The sequence below is a fragment of the Falco punctatus genome (genome assembly GCF_963210335.1).
Source record: "Falco punctatus genome assembly, chromosome: 3".
Classification (NCBI taxonomy): domain Eukaryota; kingdom Metazoa; phylum Chordata; class Aves; order Falconiformes; family Falconidae; genus Falco; species Falco punctatus.
The window spans coordinates 80459637-80484533 of record NC_137582.1 but is presented as its reverse complement, the minus strand read 5'-3'; the positions used below and the strand labels follow the sequence as shown (position 1 = coordinate 80484533).

Here is a 24897-nt window from a genome sequence, read left to right as displayed (position 1 = left end):
GGGAGAAAAGGTGATGGGAAGCAAACTGCTTTGCCACATCCAAGTTTAGGTTGCAAAGTATTGTCCCGAGCAGTAGGCAGCACAAGAATAGCAAATCTGTCAATAAAGTTCAGTGCTTATAAAAGGATTCATTGGCAACTTCATAATTCCTAAAGATTGTTGAGTTTCACCTTTTAGGGAAAGGATCTCCTTTCCTAGATTTCCCTAGGTGAAGAGCTGCTACTGGTATATTTTGGACATACCCAGGAGCAGGTCCAGTTTCCAAGAAAAACAATCCTAACTTCTTAGCCTGCTTTCCTACAGAAGGAGGCTTATGCAATCACACTGCAGCCAAGCCAGTTGGCAAGTTTCACACAAGCCTGACAGAGGCAGAGGTCTCAAGAGTTATCTTTCTTGTTTGTGAAAACCCTGGGCCAGGTGGGCACACGTAAGAAACACTGCACTGTGAACTAGCATCAGTACCCTCATAGCTGATGCAAATCCAAAGAAAAGCAGGCTTCTTTAGTCTTAGTTTGGATAGAAATGCTGGCTTAAAAATGAAGAAAACCTTTTTCCCTTGACCCCACTAGTAATGTTCACACAGAGGTTTAGAGTAAAAAGGCCAGCATAAACTGGTAAAGTTGTGCACCACCGTGTTTGCTGTAACCAGTGAAATTTTTAACTGCGCAAACACTTAAGGGTATCCTAAAAATGCATACCACCAGACATCAAAAGGCACCCTCTTCATGTCTCCCCCCAGCCCCAGCTTCCAGGTATCTAAAGAAACACCTCAGCACGCACTTCCCCGCCACATGCTTCCCAAGACAGAGATCAGCTGGTCTAAGCAAAAGTTTTGCCTAGAAATCTGGCCTCACTCAGCGCTGTCACCATAAACCTCCGCAACCACACATACAGGGGCATGGCAGAAGGGAGGAAAGGAACGACAGCACAGTCCCACCCGGTGTGACACTACCCGGGAGCCCCCCGGCTAGCCTGCTGCCACCGCTACGCACGCCCAGGGAAGCTGCCGGTGCCTTACAGTCTAGAGGGACATCTGCTCGTTCAGTGCTGTCAGAAAACAAACTCCCAGTACAACACTCTCATGCTGCTGGCAGAAGCGGCACATGACCCAGCTATGCCTTTCCTCTGCCAGCTGGGAACTCCCTGCCTTAGAAGAATCCCTTCGCCAGAGAACTCCAGATACTTTTTGCCCATTTACACCCTGAGTGCAGCTGAGAACATGACCAAAGATTTCTAAAAAACCTTTGTGACAATTCTTGCTGGAATCGTTTAAGTGCTTGCAAGATAGAGGGCTGCAAATGTTTAATTCACACAGTGCATGGCATATGCTTAAGCAGAACTGAAATACTGAGACCCATTTTGCATTCAGGTAGCACTTTCGGACCACCTAACAGAAAACACAGGAATATGCTACTGAAATCCAGGTGTGGCTGTATCTGAGGATGAAAGCCAACTCACACAGTGGTAAGGGAGGGTGTATTTTGATTAACAAAACCAAGGAAAACCATGGAAGTACCACAAGATCTTTAATATGTAGCCAGGGCAAACAAGACCTACTTTAAGAACAAATAAAGACCAAGAGAAGAAAATGAATTGAGTATAACATGGTAAAGTGATCACCGGAGGCAAGCGTCAGGGTCTGCTGCTCCGTCAGTTTATCATTTGCAATAAGGCTACCAAACACTGCTTTTCAGGCTTTGTTGTTGGCTCTACGTCGTGATGAATTTTAAAGAGTTTGGCTCTGGAGAAAGAAAACCTGAACAGCCTTGATATTAGCATGTAACTGTACAAAGATAGCCAGAGGAATACGGCTCTGGAACACTCTCCTCCTCCTGCCACACTGTGAGGTAAGCTCTCTAGGAAGGCTAACACTGCATGGGAAGAGCATCCCGCTGACCCTCTGCCTGCACCCTTCACATGAGCAGCACCCTGCTGACACCCTGCACCCTTCCCCAGCCCCAAAATGATTGTGAAGCACAGCCAGAGCTGCCATTTAAAGTTTTGCATACACTTCCTTTTTTGATGCGGGTTTTCTAATCTCCATGTGTTTGTGCAGAGTTTTTTTAACCTGTCCTCATAACTCACTCCTTTTTAATCCCAGGATTAGCCTTGTTGCCCTTCTATGTACTTTTTCTAGAGGTTTAAGCACAACTAGTGTCTAGACGCAGGGATAGAGTTGGAGTGTTAACGCATCACTGCTACGTGTCCTGCAAGATCTGTTAGAATGAGTAATTGCTCATCACCTTTATGAGGCCACGCAATTCCAACTGTTCCTTACAAGCATAACTTAAGGCAGTAGCTACTCACATCCCTCCTATCCCTCTCTTGCTTCCCCCCTAACCCCGAATTCATTCTTCTTTAGTGAAAGGAAAAGCAAACTTGCATTCTTTAGGGCTGTTTTAGAAAACCCGATCAATGCTGCTTTGACATACCAGCAACACATGTTCCTGTTTCAACAAATGGGAACATTTCAGGCAGACCACCACTTCAGATGGAGTGGGGCTCCAGGCTGCTGAATCAGCACTTTCCATCCTGCTGGCAATACAGTTATGCGATGCTTCAAAGGAAACCGGGGGAAAAGGGTAAAAGCTGGGGGGGGGGGGGGGGGGGGGGGGGGCGGCGCTGGCACTTAAGCAACAGAAGCGAGGCAAGGCGATTTTACAGAAGTTCATCTGCCAAACCAATTCACTGCAAACTGTTCTTATAAAAGATGCCATCGTTTCAGCCCCAGCCTGCAGTACCACCGTTACACAATAAGAGCACCGTGCGTGCGCGGCTCTCCCGGCGGGGAGCGGAGGCAGAAGAGCCCCAGCGCTCCCCCCGCTCCGGGGCTCCCGGGCTGGCCAGGGGCTCCCGGCGCGGCGGGGGCGCGCAGGGCCGCCCCCTGCGGACACGGACACGCACGGCCGTCGCCGCAGACCCGCGCAGCGGATGAGCAGGAAGGTGGCAGCACTCCGGGGTGGCATTTCTGCGAACTGCCCATCCACCGGCCCTCCCGCAAACGCTGCGCGGCTACGGGGTGGGGTGGGGGGGCACGGCGCGGGGAGCCCTGGGGAGTTTCGGCAGCACCGCCAGCAGTTGGCGGGGCAGGTCTGCGCCCAGCTCCAGCGCGGGGCGACGGGAAAGCCCGGCTCCCGGCACCGCCGGGGAGAGGCACGCAGCGGGCGAGCAAACAAAACGCGGCAAGGAAGCCCCGAGCCGGGGGAAAGGGCCGCTCCCCCCCAGCACCGCGGCGAGCGGCAGCCGGCCGCCCCCGGGGCTCCCCGCCGGGCGGCGGGAGGTGCGCGGGTGGCGATCCCCGCGGGCACGGGGCGGGGGGGGTGGGGGGGCTCGCCGGCGGCCCCAGGAAAAGGAAGTTTGCTCTCCTCCTCCCACCGGCCTCCGGCACCGAGGAGCCAGCGAACTCTCACCCCCCCACCCCGGCCTGGCCTCCCCGCGCTGCGGCTCTCCAGGGGCAGCGCCCCCACCCCCCCGCGCCGCCCCCCGGCCCCTTACCTGCTGGGCGGGCGGCCGGCACCCTCCCCGCCCGGCGCGCACCCGCCAAGTTTCGGGCGGGCGCAGGGGGTCAGGGGAAGGGTCGTGCGCGGCGGCGGGGAGGGGAGCGCGGGCGGGGAGGGGGCTCCTCCGGGCGGCGGGGTGGAGGAGGCACGGGAGGGCGAGCTCTCGGAGCCACGCGCCTCAAAAACAGCAATAAAAAGTATGTATTTTTAAAATTAATTAAAAAAAATCACGGGAAAACGCAATTAAAGAAGCACAGAAACAGCAACAGCAACAAAAAAAAATAAATAAAAAAGGCAAAACACACCCAACGCGGAGGGGGACGCTCGCGCCTCCGCAAGGCAACCCCGGGCTGCGGGAGGAATCCGCCGAGAAAACTTCTGCCTGCCTGCCTGCCCGCCCGCGCCGCCGCCGCCGCTGCTGCTGCTGTCGCCGCTGCTGCTGTTGCTGCCGCCGGCTCCCGGTGCTAACGGCGCCCCGCCGCCGCCGCGCTCTCGCCTCGCGCCCAGCTGACTCCCGGCGGCGCCCCGCGCCCCGCCCCGCCCCGCCCCCGCCGCACGCAGCCGCAGCCCCAGCCCGCGCCCCGCCGCCGCCGCCCCGCCGAGGGCAGGGGGCGGCCGGGAGCCCCGGCGGCGGGCGCCGCTGCGGGGGGCGCCCTGCCCGCTGACAAAAGCCCGCCCGCGGGTAGCACCGGCGCGTGCTTTTGTTGCGGGGGAGGGGGGGCTGTGCGCTCCCTAAGATAAAGCCAGCAGAGCACCCGGGGCATCCACGGGCGCCGGACATTCGCGCGGGGACTTCTTCTTTAACCTTCCCCCCCTCCCCCGTTACCACGTCTTTCTCCGCAAACCTGCCCGGGGAAGGTGCCCTAGGTCCCCTCCCAGCGCTCCCGGTGGCACCGAGCAGGCGCCCGGCGGGGCGGCGGAGGTGGGCGCTGCGGGGAGCCGCTCTCCGCCGCCAAACGCCCCGAGCTCCCCGCAGCCCCGCGCTCCGCCGGCGCTGCTGCCGGCTGCCGCTCCGAACTTCGGTGCGGTGGGACCTGGCTGTTTCGCTCCCCGCACCCGCACCGCTTTGCCGTAGCTCCCAGCAACCCTGTTTGGCCAGTAGCTCGCGAGTAGCTCGGGCTGCGAAAAACCCCGCTCTGAGGAGGAGGGAAGCCGCGCGCTTCCCCCAGAGCCGGTGTTTTTAAGCCTAGAGATTTCAACGCGAGCTACCGCGCTCGGGGAGGAGGGGAACGTTCAGCCGGCCAGATGCAGCACCCCTTCTCCTAAGTAGCCAGCGCTATAAAAGGAAACCAAGTCCGCGGAGAAGCGGGGGAATCTCCGGATTTTTCCTCCCGGGACCGCGTGTGCGCTGGCGGGAGCGTTGCGGCTCCGCGCCCGCGCTGGACACGCCGTGCGATGTAACATGATACCCGCCCGGCTCGTGCGCGTTCCCCCTCCGCGGCTCTTCTTCACTGTATTTGAAGGAATGTTTTTGTTATCAGCCCGCCCTCTCCGTCCCCGTCTTTCCATCCAGCCCTGCTCTGATCTCACTCTGTCCTCACCACTTGCTCTCCCTGTTCAACTCCTCAAGTGTCTCTGGTTTCCTCGTGTGTGTCACCGCAGCCGCTCGGACGCATGCGCCCGCTGCTCGCCCTCCTCACGCCGCCAGCCCCCCGGCCTCTCCCAGGACCACGCTTCCCTCGGCCATTCCCACTTGATGCGGTGCTGAGCGCCGCTCTCCAGCCTGTCAGCACTGCTTATGGCCGGCCTGGCCCAGGCCCAGCCCGGCCCCTTGGGAGGTTGCTCCGTGCGCCATCGCTTCGCAGCCCCCAGCTCACCCCTCTCTTCCCGCCGCCGGGCTGGTCTGCCCTGGCCTTTGAGCCGTCGCTCTCCCCAGTGGTGCGCTTTGCGGGTCCAGCCTCAGAGCGCTGGTACCACACTAGAGGTGAGGCTGCCTCCTCTCTGCTGCTGCCAGACCCCAGGGCCAGTATGGCTGCGATCACAGCCCCACACGCCTACATAGGAAACTTTCTGTGCCTATAGGTCGTAGAATGACAGAGCAGCCCAGGTCGCGAAGGACCTCCAGAGATTATCTGGTCTGACCTTTTGTAGGAAATGGAGCCTAGATGAGATTGTCTGGCACCCTGACAAATCACACCTTGAAAGCCTCCAGTGATGGGCATTCCACCATGTCCCTGGGAACGTTGTTCTGGTGGATGATTGTTCTCATTTCTTTCTGGGCTCAAGATGAAGCCTCTCTCAGTGCAACTTGGACCCCTTACCCCTTGCCTGCTCCCTGTGGCTCCTTGTGAAGAGAGACCCTCCATCCTCTTTTGTAGCCATACGTGTACTTGTAAAACTTGACCAGAGTTTGTGCAATAGATGTCCTGTTCCTGCTGCTTTCGCAGAGCCCGCTGCCGCGGGCACAGCCACAGGCTTCAACACACGCCTCTTCTACATACTGTTTAATGCTATTTGCCCCGGCTCATTCTTTAGCTGCACAATGAAATGGTTATACTTGTCATCCATAGTATTTCCATCCTAGAATATCAATTTACAGCTTGGCGTTACAGGGTGTCCTGAAAAAGCGAGAAGTGAAAGAAGAGAAGTTACATAACTGGGCCGGCACAGCAGAGCCAGCCAGCCACCAGCAGGACTGGATCGTACGGATTCCCACCTTCTGAAACATCTCCACTCTGCCCCAAAAGTCTTGCTACCTCAACCTCAATGGCACTTTACACATTTAATCTCAAAACCAGAGAGCACCGTCACAACTGTGATGCGCCGCATCCAACACTGAAGGGAAACAGGAGGGATAAAGCCCAGGTATTTTTGAACCTCACGCAGGCAGCCACCTGGCTGGCTTCCAGCATGCTCTTCCTTTAAGTGTGCTCACTGCTTCTCTGTATAAGACTGCTGATCCATCAGTTAATCATATTGAGTAAGTACCTAAAATTAACTTTTAAATTATTAATGCATGAGAACATATCCGTTTGCCATGTACATTATTTTAAAGGATTACAGTGTGTATACCAAGTACCATTAACGTTACATTTCTAACATGGTAAATCGCATTGTATGGAAATCAGAAGAGTTGATGGATTCCTCTAAAAATGCCTTTGACAATGATAAAATGTTAAATTGGATTATTATTAAGCCCGTGTCTGTACTTACAATTCTTTCTAATACATACAAAAATAAAAGACTACCGAAATCTTAATAGTATAATATTTTTCATTTTGTGGTGGGTTAAAAAAAATAGATACACATAAGTATTGAAAATGCTCCTCTGAAAAATAAAAACACTAGGAAAGATATGTTTAGTTTCCTAGACTACAGCTGTGTCGTTGAAGACAAAACTGTACTGTCATAAAATTGTTTATCCAAAACAGCACCATTAAAACTGTTATATGTAGAAGTAGCAATGCATCCTTTCAACAGCAGTGAAGGACATACTTATGATAGCCATCTTCTTTTCCCTTAACGAACTAATCTCTGAAAAAGCCCTACAGTATGCCATATCGTGAAAATAACAGCCTAAAATGCCAGTATTTTCTCTGAGGGGAAAAAAAAAAAAAAAAAAGTCATTTTCTGCAAGAAAAACCACACAAGAAATACTGATGGCAATAACATTCTCCAACTGTGTAAACATTATTCCTGCTCAAGGACAGTCCAAAAAGTAAAGGCAAACATCAGCACAGAAGCCTCGGTGCCTTCAGTACTTCTGTGCCAGGGAACTGAGCCCAGAAGAGGCTTGTCCCAGCTCCCTGTTTTCTTGCTGTTTGCTGTGGTTAAAGTTCAGGTTTGAGAAGGCCGATTCCACTGACCCCTGATGGAAGAACTAATGAGACGTCTCAGCTGTGCTCAGGGGGATCCAGGGCGCTGGGGGAGAAGAAGATGGGACGTGCAGTCCCCTCCTGGCTGGAGGGGGTCTTGCTGCCCCGCAGCTGCCGAGCTCGGAGCCTGTGGTACAACTAGGCCTTTGATGTCCATTTATTCCCCGATTTACTACTCTCAAAATATCAGGATAGCCTGGAAAATGCCCACTTTGCCATTTTTACTCCTCAGAAAACTTACATTGGCATAAGTTTCCCATGTGTTAAGGTTTCAGAAACGGGTCCAAAATATAAGCAGAATATAGCCATTCTGTCTATTTATCACTGCATTTAAGACTCAAGACCTAATAATAAATGGCTGTTGGAGTTCAAGTACAGTGGACTTGGTTTGCTTTCCACAGAGACTTGAACTCTGCAGGGTGACTTTCCTTCTTGGAACTTATCCAAAGGACACTAAGCTCTACAATTCAGTTAGCCTCAAGAGAGAAAAAGGTCATTTTAAAGTTTTATTAAATTGACTAATGAAAACTGTCTAGTAGATATGAAGTTTTCTTTAGAAACATTCTTAGATTTCATATATATTCTGAGAACAGGCATAATTTTCTTTTCTATTACATTGATTTAGGAAATGAAAAAACAATAGCAGAAGATCTGAAGAGGGGAGATCAGAATCTGGCCACTGCTTTCATTCTCAAAGGCATTTTCATGAAAGCATTATATGAAAGTCGGCATTGAGCATCATCTTTAACTAGTAGAATGCACTGATAAAAGACTTCAGCGATCAAAAAAGGGTCAACATGGTCATTGTTACCTAGTAGGTGTACAGGCAAAAGTGCTGACCAACCTTTGAAATGGTAATATGTTTCTTTTGTCATAGGCAAGGATTTTCACCTTAAATAGATAGGAAGTCTTCTAACACATCAGAATTTTAATAAGGCTTAATCTGCAGCAAAACCAACTCAAAATTAATATTTCTGTTAGTTTTGCTGTAGTTGAAGCAAATGTTTCAAATATTTTTAAAAGCAACCCAGAAAAAAATAAGTCTTTTTAATGTTGAGATGGAGGGGGGGAAACATTCTCCTTCCTTTCTGTCTACATTCTTCTTTTATTATCTCTACTTATTTTATCATTCTGTGGTGGAGATGGAAAGCTGAAAGTGCAGGAAAGCACTAAGAAAGAAATTAAGCATGATTGTAAAAACATTCACTAAATATAATTATATGAGCTAAAGGATAAAGATTGTGTATCAGTATTCACCAAAAGACTGACATTTTCAAAACTTTCCATGTTTTCCCCCAGTATTCACTCGACTCTGATTTTTACCTGACCCAGCAGAAACTCCATCAAGAACAATAACTGTAGATGTTCAGATAGTTCATCTTCTGCTCAGCTGTTATTGAAAGGATTTCTTAACATCAGCTGAGTACAGAAAAGATTGTTTCTATAGTTTGTCTCTAAAGGACTAGCAACGGGAAAAAGAGCTATGGCATGACCATAACTGAATAAACTCACTGTGTTCATAGACTACATTGTGGAGATCTACTTTTTGTTGCTAGGTAAGTTATATCTCTATTTACAGCTTATTCAAAAGGCTGAATAGTCAGGGACATTTTGTAACTTGAGATGGAGTCCTAAGCTCCAGTGAGAGAGATGTGCTCTTTCTGGGCTGTACAAAATAGTGCAGTTACACAAGGTGGTAAAGAGGAGAAGGGAATTTTAAGAGATACTGATCATCCAAAGAGAAATGGCATTAAAAAGACAAATACATTCAGCCCACCCTTCCACAAAAAAACATCTGTTCCCAGTGCTAGCCCCACAATTAAGACACTGAATTAAGATTCAACATTAATAACGATAAATTGCTGTATTATTTCAGTTCCAATAAAGTGATACAGAAGAAGGGTACTTTTGGATATCAGATATTTTAAGTGAAATGACATGCTAAAAGTGTTTCACTTTTTCCAAATCAAAGTCAGCTGCTTTCCAGATGCATTAAGTTTCAACTAGGATGCCAGATAACACTAGATGGGAAGAAAAATTCAAAATTATTCTGGAATAGGAGGAGATTCAGTTCAAGCTATACTATATATTCTCATTTTTGACATGAGAAATCGGGATTTATTCAAAACATGTAGTGCTCATTCACAGCTTTGCCACAGAGGAGGAGAGAACGCAAGGAGAACTGTGACTCAGAATGAAATCCAGCCACACTACAGTCAGTGGCAGAAGTCTTAGGGAGCTTAGCACGACCATGATTTCATCTCGAGTCTTTTCTTGGTTCCTGGGGGGGCAACCTAAAATAACAACAATGACAAAAGAAAAATCTTCAATGCTTCAGCACTGCCCTGCATGCTGACGCTTTTAGGAGCCTATTTTCACCACCGCTGTAGCAGGATCATCAAGCTAGCGCCATCCAAAACCCAGAAATGTTTCAGTGATGTAAACAAGAAGGGATTACAAAGAAGTAGATTTTACCAAGCCGAGAGAAGAGACACAGCAATCCAGCTGTACTGGACCCAAACCAGATCCTCCCTCTGTTTGTGCGCTGAGCTGTGTGCAGATCCCAGCATCCTCTGAAATAAAATGCGCCTCTGTACAGCACAGCCTTGCAAGGTGTCGGCGTGCCTTTTGTCGGATTGCAGGGTAAGGCTGCAGTGCCGAGGCATGCATTAGTCAGGTTCTCCCTGTGTCCTGTAGTCACCACTGCTCTCTACAGCAGCCAGTTCATGTCTCATGCTGCTCTCCAGTGCAGGCCGATGTGAAGTTTTGAGAGCATTCCCATCATGTGGCTTTAAAAGAGCAAAACGCAGATGTCTAATCATCAATTCAAGTCTGGACTGGACTTCGTGTGCTCAGACTGCCATTTCCAAAGGAAGTCACATTTTGCTTTCCTGGTGCAGGAATTACCAAGTAAATCACTGAACCAAAATAAATGTACACTGCATTACCATCTAAATTAATACCTTGTCATAAAGTTTAAATCTCTTACAAACTCTCCATACCCAATTAAGCCAAACCTTTCTCAGAAGTTAGCTGGCAGGAGGAGACTCCCCTCCTCCATCCCCAGCAAACAGTAGGTAGGCTGCTTATGCAGAGTATTGAGAATTTGCATTAAAATACAAGTTGTATCTGCAGTGATTTTAAATTGTATTTTCTACAAGTCTTGTCTATTTACTTGACTGTATGAGAGGAGTAAGAAGTCATTCTCTCATCTAAATTACTTCCTTTTGTTTGGAAAAATATTTAATCAGCCAAGGAGAGAGCATGAGAATGACCCTGAGGCTTAGCAGTTAGCGCACCCTTCCAGGACAGAAGAGACCTGACTTTCATTCTCCCATGTAGGAAAGGTTTACTATGTACTGTTTTAACTCTTACTCAGTGTTTTAACTCCTCCTGCTCTTTTGGGTTAATGATTTAACACAAAGCTATCTAAAAAAAGACAGACTGGAAGAATCTCATGCCAGAATATCATCCTGGGGAGAGGGTCAATTTCTTTGGAAGGGTATTTCACTTCAAGCTAAGAAGAGATTTTAAACTATGTTTTCTCCACCTAGTATGGGTCATCTAATCTACTTATGAGAGGAAAATGGCTAGATTTGTAATCTTTTCCCAATATATGTACTGGGCTGAAGCTGGTAGGTGTGCTCATAGAATGCCTCTGTCAGCAGAAGCCACATTCCTCATCTGCAAATCCAGATGGGACTTGCAGTTCACATTGTCTGGCCAGAAGTAGGCATTTACTCTACCATTATTACAGAGAAAAACTTGGAGGACAAATTGTTCCTTCTGATATACATCCTTTGTTGAGAAAGCAATCTTTCAAAGCAGGAAGGAGTGCCCTGTAGTTTCTATCCTGGCAAAATGCGTATCTCCTCTCCTCTCAAAAATATGAAGACTGTTCTTTGTTGATAGATATCCTTTCCATGATTGTCAGATGTATGCAAATAATGTGCATGTATTCTTATTGTGATTTGTAACATTCCTGAGAAGTGAATTCCTGGCCATTGTTCATTTGGCTATCAAATAATGTAAGTAAATTTACTAAGGTCAGGTTGCCCCTAATTGTTTTCTTGTGATGCTGCATCAGATGTGAAGTAGAAAACCAAAGACATGTACAACATAGCAGCCCAGATGTTCATCTTCAGCAGCACTGTAGGTCCACAGGCAGTGAGAAGTCTAAGGGAGTCTTGTAGGAGCTACTACAGCAGCTGAGAGTAGATCCTACTGGTGCTCCTCAGGAAGTTTTCACCATCTATAGCTGAAAGTTTGGGGCAGGCAAGCTTGTCACCTGTAGCCTAAGATTTAGCTGTCATTTATTCTATTTTTCTAAACTTAGTAGCATCAAGGAGCACTTCTGCCAAATACCATAAGCCATTTTTACCACAAAAAGATTAGCAAAGGTGAACAGAAAATATCTTTGCAGAAAAGCCTTTCAGGACAATTACATCTACCAGGCAAGATAATTTTTTTCTCCTTGAGTAAGCACCTTTCTAACATGCACTACCCCATGAAGATACAGACGTGTTGCTGGATGGCTGAAAGGCCTCAGCAGGACCAGTGCTCCAGCAAGGAGGCTCCCTTGAATCAGGAACATGGCTACTCTGAGCATGTGCCCACCTCAAGGTTGTGTGTTCTGTCCCACGCAGCCCTTGTTCTAAGATGACAGATGACATTTTTGGTCTTACATTGATCGCTTTGTAGGTTCTCCCTCCTACCCCCAAAGACTTGGTGATCCTCTTACACTGGTTATTGTTTGGGAAGCATTTGAACTGACCTTTATTTCACCCATGCCTCAGGGATGAGATCATTTAGAAAATGCCATATATAAAAAAAAAAAAAAAAAAAAAAAAAAAAAGACTTCATTCTGTGAACCACAATGGGGTGACGATACAGCAAGGGTATTTACAGCAAATCAATGAATCTGTCTAATTACTATCCTCTAATTTAGAGCATTTGCTTCTACAGTGGGAGGCAAACTACTGGTGGATTGTACCTCTTTAAGACCTAGAGCTACATATGTCATATTGTGAAAATGTGATAGAAAATTGATTCTAAAAAATTGCCTTCAGATTACTTACCAGGAAGCAATTGGAGTCAGGCCAGGAGCAGATGGCAACTCAAAAGGCAATCCTCTTCCTCTTCAAGAAGTAGTGTTACTTTGTACTTCAGTAGTGGTATTGATCTAAGAAACCTGCTGCCTTTTACAAACAGTAACAAATGTAATTTTATAGTGCCCTGGTAGCACAGTGAGTTGAATTTCTCTGCTTTAGCACATAGGGGAAGTAACGTATGTGGAAGTTACATTTACACCATTCCTATGCCTACAGTTTTCCAAGAGATCCCATTCTTCATCTGAAGAAAAATCAGCATCTCTAAAACTCCCAGAATTCTGCCACAAGCTTGGCACCCAAGCATCAAGCACGTGAAATTAAGGGATGCTAATCAGAGGCAGAGGCAAAGCCACTGGCAAAAAGAGACTTTCTCAAGTCACAGAAGAAAGTATGTAGCAGTACCAGGACCCAGAATGGCTCAATCCTGGGTTGTGCTGTGTAAGCTCACCCTGTGAGCCCTCAGGGAGTACCTGGCTACTCCTGTAATTACTTGCCAACACAAAGCACCTCTTGGACAAGTTAAGCGCTTGTTTAAAGTGGAACTGAAATTCTGAAAGCGAATACCAGCTAGGCGTTATACCCTGCAGCACATCTGGATACAAGGAACCTGCTGAGATGGTGAAACTCTCCACAAACAGGCAGTCAGTATGCTTCCCTAGGCAGGGCCAAGCAAACTCTTCAGTAATGAAAGAGTCATTTTTAAAATGGAAAAAGTGGGAAGATTTTCCTACTTCTTATGCTGATACAGTGACCAATACAGTCATAATATCGAAATGTGAAGAATTTCAGCCCAAATGTTGGGGGACAGTATAAGTAAGTTAATTTGAGAGTGGGAGAAAGCTTGCATACTTCTCAGACCTTATTCTGTACGTAGTGAGGTCAAAAGCAAAACCCTCAAGCATGAACAACGTTGGGCACACAGCAAACAACTCTGCTGTAAATTACAGTGCATAACCGCGACAGCAGATCTTAAGTGGGTATAAACTCTCGATAGAAGTGGAGTTAGAAAAACATGTGTCAGCCAAACATTATCTTCAGGTATATGTTGTGTGAAATACATGGATGGCATGGTTTGCAAGCTCACAAAAGCACTTAGCTAGATTTGGGAACTTTGGCATCATTTGAAGTGGGGATTCAGCTCATAAATATATTATATTGTGCTTATGAAAGAGTGGTTTCTCAGGGATTTTTGAAAGTTGACACTTTCAAAACAGAAATCCTTTTAAAATGATCTTCATGTATGTTAGCAAAGGAGAAAAAGAAAGCTGAACCAATGGCAAACTACGGAGGAGAGAAAAAGAAATCCAAGTTTCTGGAAAGACAAATCCCTTTTTTTCCAACTGGCAGTTCAGAAAGTTAGTAAGCAAAGAACAAATACACTTTAAAGAAAGGGTGTTTTGCTTTACAGAATTTAATCGATGTATTAATCTGAATGTATTTCTATGCTGACACTCACACTTCGACAGGTTACTTTTCAAGAAGGCAGACTGTATTACATACTAGAATGCAGTTCTGGCCACAGTGAAGTCAAAGTGCAAGTTCAAGTCAGACTTGATATGTTTGCCTCTAAAATCTGCAACACGTATAGTTAAAAATCACTTTTTGTTTTAAATGCTAATATCTTAATTTTTTAATGGTTCCTTATTTCTAAGAAATTGAAGTGAAATATGTTGAGGTGTTGAAATTTTTTATCTACTTCAGACTTTCCCACACTTTGAGGCAGTGAGGTAGGACACCTTTCTATTGCCATGTGTAGACTGACCAAATGTTAAGAAAGAGCAAGAGATAGAAATATTTCTCCAGGACACTAAAACACTATTTAATTTTAAGCTTGCAGGAAAAGAAAAAGAAAAAAAAAAAAAAAAAAAAAAAGCAGTAACTGATCCTAAAATGCTAGTACTGAACCTTGTGGTCAGATAGCCCTGATATTTGCAGTTGAAGGATCCTTTCATTCAGGTGCGTAGAGCACTGGCTAGGAAACATGGACCTCATCATAAAAAAATGTAGACATCTCATATCACATGATAATTGTACATAGCTATATAATTTCAGCATCATGTCATATGCATTCCTACTGCATAACCAAACATGAATGTCTCTGCAAAACACCACTACCTGTATCATCCAAAGGACACAAAGGAAAAGGAACAAGAGGGAGCAGGCTGTGCCCTGGATATACTGGTAAAAACACTTGATGTGGCAAATATGGTGTGGGATGTGCTTCCATGTTCTACGGATTGATTAAAAGCACATTTTTGAGTCACACCATATCACAGCAAAGCCAGGATCGCATTTAAAGACAAGGCTGCTGGTGCAGAACAAAGCTGATGTGGAACAACGTGCAGTGAAACCCATGCTTTGACAGACACGGGACTTTTTTCGTTTAAGAGATAGCATTCACATACTCAGACACCATTCCAGCCTGTATTATTTGCTACATCAGCATATTCAGTAAGTAAGTAAAATATCTCCTGTGACCAGCAAAAATCCAGTCTCCCTTTCTCCTTGGAAAATGAAGAAGCCAGTAAAGAGTAGCCCAACATCCTAAGTCCCATTATTTGTATTAGAACAGTTCCCAGGAACACTGATTGCATGACAGAAAATCATTGTGGTGATCAAACAGTGGAAAACATTTCATTAACTGATAGAGCTGTTAGCTGATCTCCATCTTATTAGGTGCACCCCATCACTGAATACCCCATAATTGAACTTGACCTCGAATACAATCATAAGAAGTCAAGCTGTTACCACTTTCTCTAACAGGAGGGTTTTGCAACAGAGCCGCACTGCTGCAAACTCACAGTGCAAATGCTAGATTCTGCATTAAATAGAGCCTTGAATGTATAACGACACTGGCATGGTTGTATCTGTGCAATCTGCCCCTCCTGTGTATGAATCCTAAGGACCACTAATAACAACAGAACTGGCTGGAACAACTTTGGTAAGCAGGCCACTAACCCTCTAATTGCAGGTAGTCACGGCAGGCAGAAACTCTGAACACTTGAGGACTCCTATTGTCTAATTCAGTCTTAAGAACTACTCCTGCTTAGCATACAATTCCTTTCATGAGCTTATCAAGCTAAATGATAAAGCAATTTAGTTACTTCTGTCCCCTCCATTCCTCCCAATTAGAAAACAGTATCAGAATTGTGCTCCTCAGGTAGTCTGCAGCCATCTTCTAATTTCCAGCCTAAATATATTCACAGCCAATCTTATTTCCTTCCTGCCACCATTTGTCTGTCTGGTCTATTTGTGACTCAGTCCTTATTTATGACTCACAAGTGTGAAAGATAAGATTTGTGGCTTAGCGAGTGGCCTAATTGCCCAAGTGATGATTATATTAGAAATGCTCAAAAGGAAACATGTGAGTGCCCTTCTTAAAGTCCAATTAAAGAAATATGTTTACATCTAAACAACTCTAAATAAAAATTTTAAAATCCGTTTGACCTGGAGTTTCCTTGATAAATATTTATGCTATGTTTACTAATTACTTCAGCAATTTTCTCCCTGATCCTCTTGTTCAACATGTGTATGAGGAAAAAGGGAAGGCAGTGTCAATTATATGATTATGCTACCTTTCTCTCCTTCATTAGCCTCCAGTTGTGGGAGTGACCAGCTTTCATGATGTCCCTGCTAGACTGTGGTTCAGATGAGCTTGGTGGAGCTGAGAGTACGTGGGTGACTTGGCAGAACAGCTGGAACAAATGGCCAAAGTTATCTTTGCTCGCCTCTCTGAGGGAGCATGTTCTGGCTTTGGTTCGTCAGCTCTGCCCCATAAAGGTCCGGCTGGAATTTCAGCTGCTCCTGGATGCTGGGATAACAGCAGTGGACAACAGCATTTTTTCAGAATGTGTTTAGATCTTAGTCCTGGAACACACTAATTGTGCTGGGGTTGAAGGCTTTGCAAGAGCAAAATTAAAAGGTCATAGCCTGTCTGGAGAAGGACATTTTAGTAGCAGTTATTTTTTTTATTATTCTTGCAGGACAAGCTAGAAGCTTTAGCAACAGATGAGATCTCCATTGTCCTCAGCACCATAAAAAGTCAGAACAAATGTCCAGTTCTTGCCCCAGACAGGCTTACATTTGGTGGAGAAATGGAAAACATTTTCTTGGAAGATGCTATCATGTTTCATGGCAGCCTATCAAATCCCAGTTTTAGCTTTGCTATCCACCATCTATTTAATGAATGTTATTTCAGGCTCGATCCTCAGCTGGCACAAATCAAACATCATGCTACGTAAGCTGGCTGAGCTGTGCTGATCTATGCGTGCTGTGTCACTTCAGTGAAGACCATGAAGTTACGCCAGCTGACATCAGCGCGGGATCTGGCCCTCAGACGCTGTCAATGCCATTTAGTGCCACTCTTCTGTTTCCACTTCTTCCTTAGTGTGGATGGATTATTCTGGCTGACTGCAACCAGGAGCCAAGCACAGCTCGGCTCCCCTTCCTGCACCCAACCTCCTCCCCAGCTCATTAACTCCTGGAGGAACGGGGGTGTGGGAGGGGAGAAGATCCGGCCCTTTAGAGGTGGTTCCATTTATAAATATTGACTTTAATGTTAATTTCATGTAGTTGCTTGTAAAAGTCTTTTAGGCTGAAGCAGAAGGCACACTGCAGATGGCAAGGATATTTTTCACAGTTTTTATGGCGGATAACAATATACTTGACATTTTGCTCATTAAATGTGAGCCTTGGTATGTGAGTAAACATGCTGGGCATCTGTGCTCTAAAATTACCAGTGTGAAAAGAAACAACTCAAATGTTTCAGTCAATAAATGTACAGCACAGAAGCAACATTCAGCAACTTTCTGAATGCTGTGTGCAAGGCAAGGACTGAGTTTGCAGTATTACATGGAACACTCTAGAACCAACAAGGAAGAAATAACATATTGCTTTACAGTCCGTACTTTGCAGGGAGAGGATTACATCCAAAAATCTCTAAAGTCAATGTAAACACCTGGTAGACCATACCCATAATTTATTTTTTTTCTAGAGGAAATAACATGTGCATAGTCAAGCTGCAAAACTACACTGGAAAGAAAGGAAGGTAACCAGAATGAGCTGAACAGGTGGAAGAGATGATCTATGGAAGGAAAAGCAGTTTGCCATTGGAAAGAACAGTAGACCAGGACAAGAAGGGGCAGAAGGAGAGTTATGTGGTGCAGTGTGAGCTGGTGTGATGAGAGACCAACCAGCAGGAGATCAAAGAGAATAGGTGCCGCAGAAGTGGTTCTTCTTTCTATCACAGGAAATTTTCTCCTCCCCATCTTTAGGTTTTGACACATGCTCAAAGAAATGAAAAAGAGAAAGGATGAAAACTCAGATGGAAAGAAAAGCTGGAAAAGTAAGAGAGCTATAGGATCTTAAGCTAGCACATGATTTTTACTTGTCTTTTAAACATTCTGGAGATGTTACCTTGAAATGGCTGCAATTCTGAGCAGTACTGAAATAAAATATAACTACAGGAAAACAAAATTTAGCTTAGGACATCTTGAGATGTTCACAAATCCAGGATCTTCCAGAAACCAATACCATGTGGGAAAAGACAGCAAGCTTAAATTTTAAAAATAAAGGATATCTAGATTGAAGTAAGAAGACTTGTGTCTCATAGTTTTATTTGTGGATTTAGTATGTGTTTTGGAACATTTCTTCCTGAGAAGACAACCAATTTGTTACTTAATTTTGTATGGTGGAAATGGGTGTGAAGAAAGTGAGACTAACCGTGTCAAACAGCGTTTTATTTTAAAAAGACCATTCTTATTCCTTCATCTTCCCTCATATCTTTAAATTAAGTCTACCTTCATTGCTGTGTAAAATTCCTGTTTCAGAGTTACTGTTCAAGTCATGTATCTTTTCTCTCTCTCCCCCCAAATAAAAGTCCTTGAAATATTTCATTACCTGCAAGAAGTCAGCTCTTTGGTATATCACATCATGATTTTAGAGACACTTATAAAATGAAAAGATTTTAAAATCAAGCTGAAATGGGAACTCTGGTATAAACTTTACTATACTAACACTTGACCATAGTAGAGGATTCTGCCAATTGAAGTGGTGAATAAACTCCTGTTAATATAAGTGGAAATGAAATCAGATGCATAACTGAGCAAACTAAAGGAGATTGAATGGATTCTACTCAAATAAGCAAATAAATTCAAAATCTTTGCACCTTTAGACCTATCTAGTCATCTATTCTAAGAATCCTCATGTTCAAACCACATTCATGCGGGTTTTTTTCTATACTTGCAGAGCAATGAGAACTTGAAAACAAAAATAAAGAACCCAATCCTGGATTTGTTATAGAATAGTTTAAGAAAGTGGCATCTAGGTATATAATTTATATTGAAAGAATGAAATACATAGCCAGATCAGTCTATCAGATTGCTTCTGAAGGTTTAACATCAGATCTGATGGAGCAAAGGTCACCATACCAGTTTAGCCAGCGTATAGATACCTACGTCAAGGTGAACAAAGTCCTAGAACCTCACATCACCTTCTTAAAAGGCGTGTGTGAAAAACAGTTAGAAATTAAAATAAAAGAGGATGAAGGGAGCAAATGTGTAGTTAAATAAAACAAACCTCAACAGGGAACTGAGGCCTACTAAATAAATATATTAATTCAGTCATACATTTTTCCTGTGAGTCTGATGTTTCTTCATGCAGTAGTGTGAATTTTTAAGTAGTGTGAATTGATTCTCTGAAGGTCCCATTGAAATCAATCATGTAAAATCCACTGAAGGAAAATAGTTTTCCTTCCTTGTGCCCATTAGCTTCAGGAACCATCAGGTACAGGTACAACCGCCAAAAACCTAAAGCAACATCTCATAGTTCAGGTATCACACAACCTTTGCCAATTCAAACATGCTGAATTGGGATTAATATGGCTTCTGTTTCGTGTAACATGTCCAGGACCAGGGAGCTGAAGCAAGAGACTTTGCGGAGTGGAAGAAACACAACATTGGTGCCCTAACTGTAAATACACTGCTGCTGCTCCACTGAGCAATCCCTGCGCCTGGAATAGCTCTGAAAGGTAAGAGGTGTTACGGCCACTTGCCAAGGGAGAGTCTGATGTGAGGAGGGGTGACAGGATCCAGAATCTGCATATGCTGTCCCATTTTCCTATAAATGCTTATAATCAGTTTGATGGTGATGGATGATCTGTTCCACTGTTAAACGCTATCAGGCCCTAAATCCTGAATTAATATGTTCACATGTTCAATATTAATATATTCCTTCACTGACACCAGGGTGTTCAGAGCACGAGACGTTTATTCCAGACAGATAGCAGTGAGATATTTTCAATTATTTCTAACAAGCAGACTTGACATCATGACATAGATTGTATAATTTAGAAGAAACCATGAGTAGCAAGCCGTGGCATCTGCTCTGCATTTGTTAAAAAGAAATCCTAGGTGCTTGTAAGGCAGAACCCTGGCAGCTTTGCTAACTATAAAAAACCTGGACACACTACTAGCATGGCCTTTAAATGTTAAATATTACTCATATCCCTAAGATCCTGAGAAGCCTGAATGGCACCCTGTCAGTATTGCGGTGTCACGTGCTGTGACATAACAGGTAACCCAAATAAAGCAACTCCTTTGGTGATAAAGCATCCCTGACTGAGAGCCCAGAGTCTTCCTCAGGTCGCCACATGTAACATCTCGCCAAGTGTCAGTCAATATGGGATTACCATTTACCAGCCTGCAACAAACCCAAGGTACTGCAGCAGCTTGAAATGCCTCCACAAGACAACAGACACATGTTCTAGGTCAGGATTTCTGGGTTCTGTTGTGGTAACGGTGGAAGAGAAATAATGTGGCATTGGATGTAAACAGTGTGGTCATTCATGGATCAGCATCCACTCCTGAATACAGCGAGCATGTGTCCTTTGTCCGTAACAACACAACCCTTCTGAATTGCTAATGAAAAAAGATTGTCTTTGGAGTTTTGCCACAAAACACACGCTCGGTGCTGGTTTTCAAAATGCCTTCTTTTTCTCACCTGTGATGCTTTTCCATGACTGCAGTCATGAGGAATATCAGCACACGATGAGCCCAAAGGAAGCAAACAAAGAATGATTGGTGTACCTCTCTAGGACCTGCAGTGTATCCATCTTCCCACTGAATTCAGTATGTATAAGGACACTCTCTCTTACTAAATATGCATCAACTAGATGCATTTTTGTAGGTAAATGTGGTAAGTATTTATCATGGGCTTTGATTTTCTTCTACCTGGAAGGAAAATGCCTTCAGCCTTTCTGGACAGAGTATCTGGAATTGCCAATTCCATGGCAGAATTTGGTCTTGTTAGAAAGTTGATCTAGTCTGGTGTTTTCAGAGTTCCTGAAGAGAACAGTGCTGCAGGTCTGGTGGAACGTAGCACCTGAACAACTGGGCCTTTGAACATTGCAGTGTTGGTACTGAGTCAGAGCAAGGCCCACCAGCCCCGTGTCTACCCATGAAGATGGCCAGTATGTAGGTGTTTATGGGAGAGCGTAGCAGCAGGGTAAACACAAAGTGGTGTTTCTTTTGGTAGTTCTCTTTTCTCCAGGTTTTGTGCTTCAGGGTTTCCCTGCATCAGAATTATTTTCTTTTAATTTAGTGTATTTGCAAATCACTTTTTGAACCCATGGAAGTTTCTGGTCTTCATGAAATTCTGGCATTAAACTGGGGAACTACTTATTATGAGTTGCATAACATAGTATTTCTGTCTATTTTAAACCTGTTGCCTGCTGTGCTTTTTTTATATCCTCTGGTTACTATATCAGAAAAGAAATCGGGCACCATCCCCTGTCCACCCGTTGTTTGCCCTGTTAGTCATCTGTTTGAAAGAAGGTGGCCTTTGTGGGGTGGATCCCGAGATGTTAGCTCTGCGGTGTACCTCCCTTGTTCAGGCCTTTCCTGCACTGCTTGAAACATTTTGCACGGGGCTACCCATGGTGAGAGAAGCATCTTACCTCTGCTTTTTCCTCACAGATCCTTCTTCATTTCACATGCTGGTAGAAGAGTGTCTTTCTAACTAGACAGAGCCAGAGCAGGTATCAGGGGAAAAGAGAAGAGGACATGAGGGAAGAAAAGAGCAAATTTCAGAATGTATGCCAGAGACAGGAAAATCTTAGCACAGACTCCGTCTTAGGGGCTTTCTGCATGCCAAAGGGAAGATGGAGGAAATGCAGCAGCTCCTTTTCCCTAACTCAGACCCACAGCAGTGGAAGGAGGCATTGCCAATGCATCACAGTTTATCAGCTCCCAACATGGACTGTCTCTGCTGATGGGTACCTAAACAGGGAGTCTGGAATAGGTATCCAGGGAAAACACTGTCAGGTCTCTGCCTTGCAGGGAATTATAGGAAGCCCACCCCAGGGATGCAAATGGGGACAGGAGTATCCACACGGATTGCCTTGAGGTCTGCACTGTGCAAGGACCTGTGAATTAAAGAAGGATGTGGGTTAAGCCATATCTCTGAATGAGTTTGCTCTCTTTGTGGAAGTTACCATCACTCAGAGCAGAAAGGGGCCTTTCACTGCAGGGCCTGCTAGGTCTACGCTAACCTGCTTCCATGCCAAAGCAAACATTATTCCCGCAGGCCCCTCCGTGGTACGTGAGGAGTACAGTTTCAAACCTCCCTTGCTCCAACCACTTTGGGCACCAAACGCGAGACTTCAGGCCAACTTCTCAGCTGGTTCAGGCTGGCTCAGCTCCTTCAAAATCAGTGGAGCTCCACTGCTGCCATCTAATTGGGGTTTTGGCCCAATATGCAGCCTTCAGCTCTTTAAGAAGGCAAGCTGTGGATGTGTTTACCCATTACAGATGCCCCTTTTTTCCTCCTTCTGTTCTCCCCCCATTTCCTTCTCCCTGCTGCAGCCATCTCCCCCTTGTCCCCTCAGCTACTAGAGCTCACATAGAGGCCATTGTTAGTTACACTTTACAGGGGGTGGAAAGCACTAAATCATGGGTTAGGAAAATAAAGCTCTTACCATGCAGTGGTCAGAGGCAAGCAATACTTCACCACCGAAACACAGCATGTGCAACGGTGCATTTTAACTGGATTCCAGGGCACAGAAATATTTGCAGCTCTCGATCCTAAATTATACCCACATCCAATATCTCGGATTTTCATATTATTCAAACATAAAACTGTCGTCATGTGCATTTGGGGCTTAAATTATGTAGAGATGATATTTTATTGCATAGGATTTGTTTGCATCTCTGTGGAAACCTGGCAGCTGCCCTGCTGCTGAAGTCCAAAGGGGCAGTGACAATTTAGGAAAAAGCTGAGAAACAATCCAAGTAAACAAGCTACATATGCTTTGTTATCTAATTGCTTTTTTAATATTGGAGGGAAAAAATCATGGAAGGAAGGATGTTTAAATAAAAACTGACCTTGAGTAATTTGAACGATACAACAAGCAGCAGCATAGGATATTTTCACAGGAATTGACCTTCACCCTGATGAGGTTCCTGTTTGGGGTAGAGCTAATTCACGTATGGAATTGCATAAGCTACCTGTAAGTGGTAGCACGTCAGCCTGGGGGAAAACAACTATTTGTCACTTTTGGTGAACAGGGAAAGGGCTGCAAAAGCTTAGGATTTCGCCATGCCAGCTGCAGAGGTGTGTGCACCTGGATGTGCAGTCACAATGTCTCCTTAGACCACTTGGGTTGGAAGGAGCAGTGCTGGGGGGAAGGTCAGGTGAGAGGTGGTGGGGACAGGCCCTTTCTGACCTCTCCATGTGGCACAACAGCAACCAGAAGAAGGTGTGAGCTCAAGCACCTCTCCCTTAGCATAAAGGACAGGTAGAGAATGAACTGTGTCCCCAAAATGTGGCCCACCTCACCTCCATGAGCAGCACAGCTGTTCTTCTGCATATGGCAGAACTCAATCAGTGAAGATATTCTCAAGCCATCCAGGGGGCAAGCTTGCTGTTTGCACCTGGGAGCTGTGTGCCAGACCATGTGGCTTTCGTTTCTGTATTTTATCTGAGCTGGCATATCATGCCCAGTGTGAAATCTGATGGGAAATGACCCTGCATGAAGGATCCTGTGGTGTTTTTTTGTTGTGGTATGTGTGTATGTCAGTCTCTGGGAGGGGAGGAAGAATTAAATCATGCCTTAAAATAAATAAATAAATAAAATCCAGGAATTTAATGGTGACTGAACTTTGATAAAGTAAAAAAAAAGCAAATTAGACAAATAATGTATAAACACCTCTCAACAACATTTCCTCCAAAGCAATAGAAAATTTTGTTAGCTGATGTTAATTTGCATGCTTCTGTGGGAGAAGTGAAAAAGGCATGCTGAAAGTGATATTTTTGAGATGCCACTAATAAAAATGCAGCATAAAAGTAGCACCTTAATTCTGTGTTCCTGCTGGAGAACACACTTTTTTGGCTCAGGTTTTCCCTGTCTCTGCATTCTGTGCACACAGCTATCACCAAATCCGCACTCCAAATTTCTGAGGTTAGCATAGCTAGCCTTTATCAAGACCAGTTCGTTTCCCAGACTGCACTTCATACAAACAAGTTGTGCTAGCAGAGATCCAGTTTCTTCTTCTTGCCCTCACTTTTAGTTTTGGGTGGACCCTACCACTGATGAGCAACTGTCTTGCTGGCATCCTCATGGGTCATGAAGGGACAGGATACCCAACTGGCCAGATGCTACAACCTGCCTGGAAACTCTGTATTGTGCTGTATTGTGCTGAACAAGGCACCCATTAGTCTTCACTGGAAGAAGCTGTGTGAAATGGAAGTCCACCCCAGCTGACTATTCTCCTATCTCCCCTCTTGTCCATTTGGGAGAAGCCGTTTAGACAGGGCGCTGCCTGCCAGCAATTGTCCATGTCTTGCATGGTGCTTATCTCAGTCAGTTCCTATTTTTGCACATGTTGTGTCTGGAAAGGGATAGGCAGGAATGCATGCCCTGGGCAGCTACGGTAAAACACAGGGGAGGTAGCTGGTAGTAACGGATGCCCCCAAAATGCAGGCAGAGTATTTTGAGCATGTGGTTACCAAGCCTGCTTCATATGCTGTGTGTAACTCATTCTTTCTGAGGGTGACTACAGGCATTTGTCCTGTTATCAGCTGCCCATACTTCTGTGTTCAGCCATAGCCTCCTCAGACGCCACCTTTCTGAAGAACTTCTCTTCCTCTTCCCACTAACTTCCCACCCTGCCAAGCATTGCTGCTTAGCGTGTACTTGCTCCCCACAATTTCTGTTTTGAGAGTGGAAGGCTCCATGCTCAACCCCCCCATCTCCCATGTTGAAGTTGGGGTTTTGAGGGGACAGGAGATTACCCGAGCCTTCCTCTGTCTCTGCTGCACGCTGCACGACCAGCACTAGGCACAGCAGGTTCGCTTGCCTCCTGCTACTAACCTATACCTTCTCCCTGGTGGAAAACCCTATTCTCATTGCAGAACAAGAGCGTTTCCATGCCTGCTGCTCTGCGCTTGCCTTTGCGACTCCCCAGAATGAGTGTA

At 45.3% G+C, this 24897-nt stretch overlaps 1 protein-coding gene across 3 annotated transcripts in view; it reads right to left on the bottom strand.

The window, feature by feature from the left end:
- The window catches only part of GRB10 (growth factor receptor bound protein 10), a 169147-nt gene extending 144417 nt beyond the window's left edge, over positions 1-24730 (bottom strand). Inside the window, exon 1 of one of the 3 annotated variants that reach the window (XM_080379039.1) lies at positions 5042-24730. The gene's annotated coding sequence lies outside the window, so the exon portion shown is untranslated. Of the gene's footprint in view, positions 1-3495; positions 4090-5041 lie in introns of those variants that run through there. The other 2 variants (XM_080379038.1, XM_080379037.1) reach the window with 2 other exon arrangements.
- Between the last annotated feature and the right edge of the window lie 167 nt (positions 24731-24897).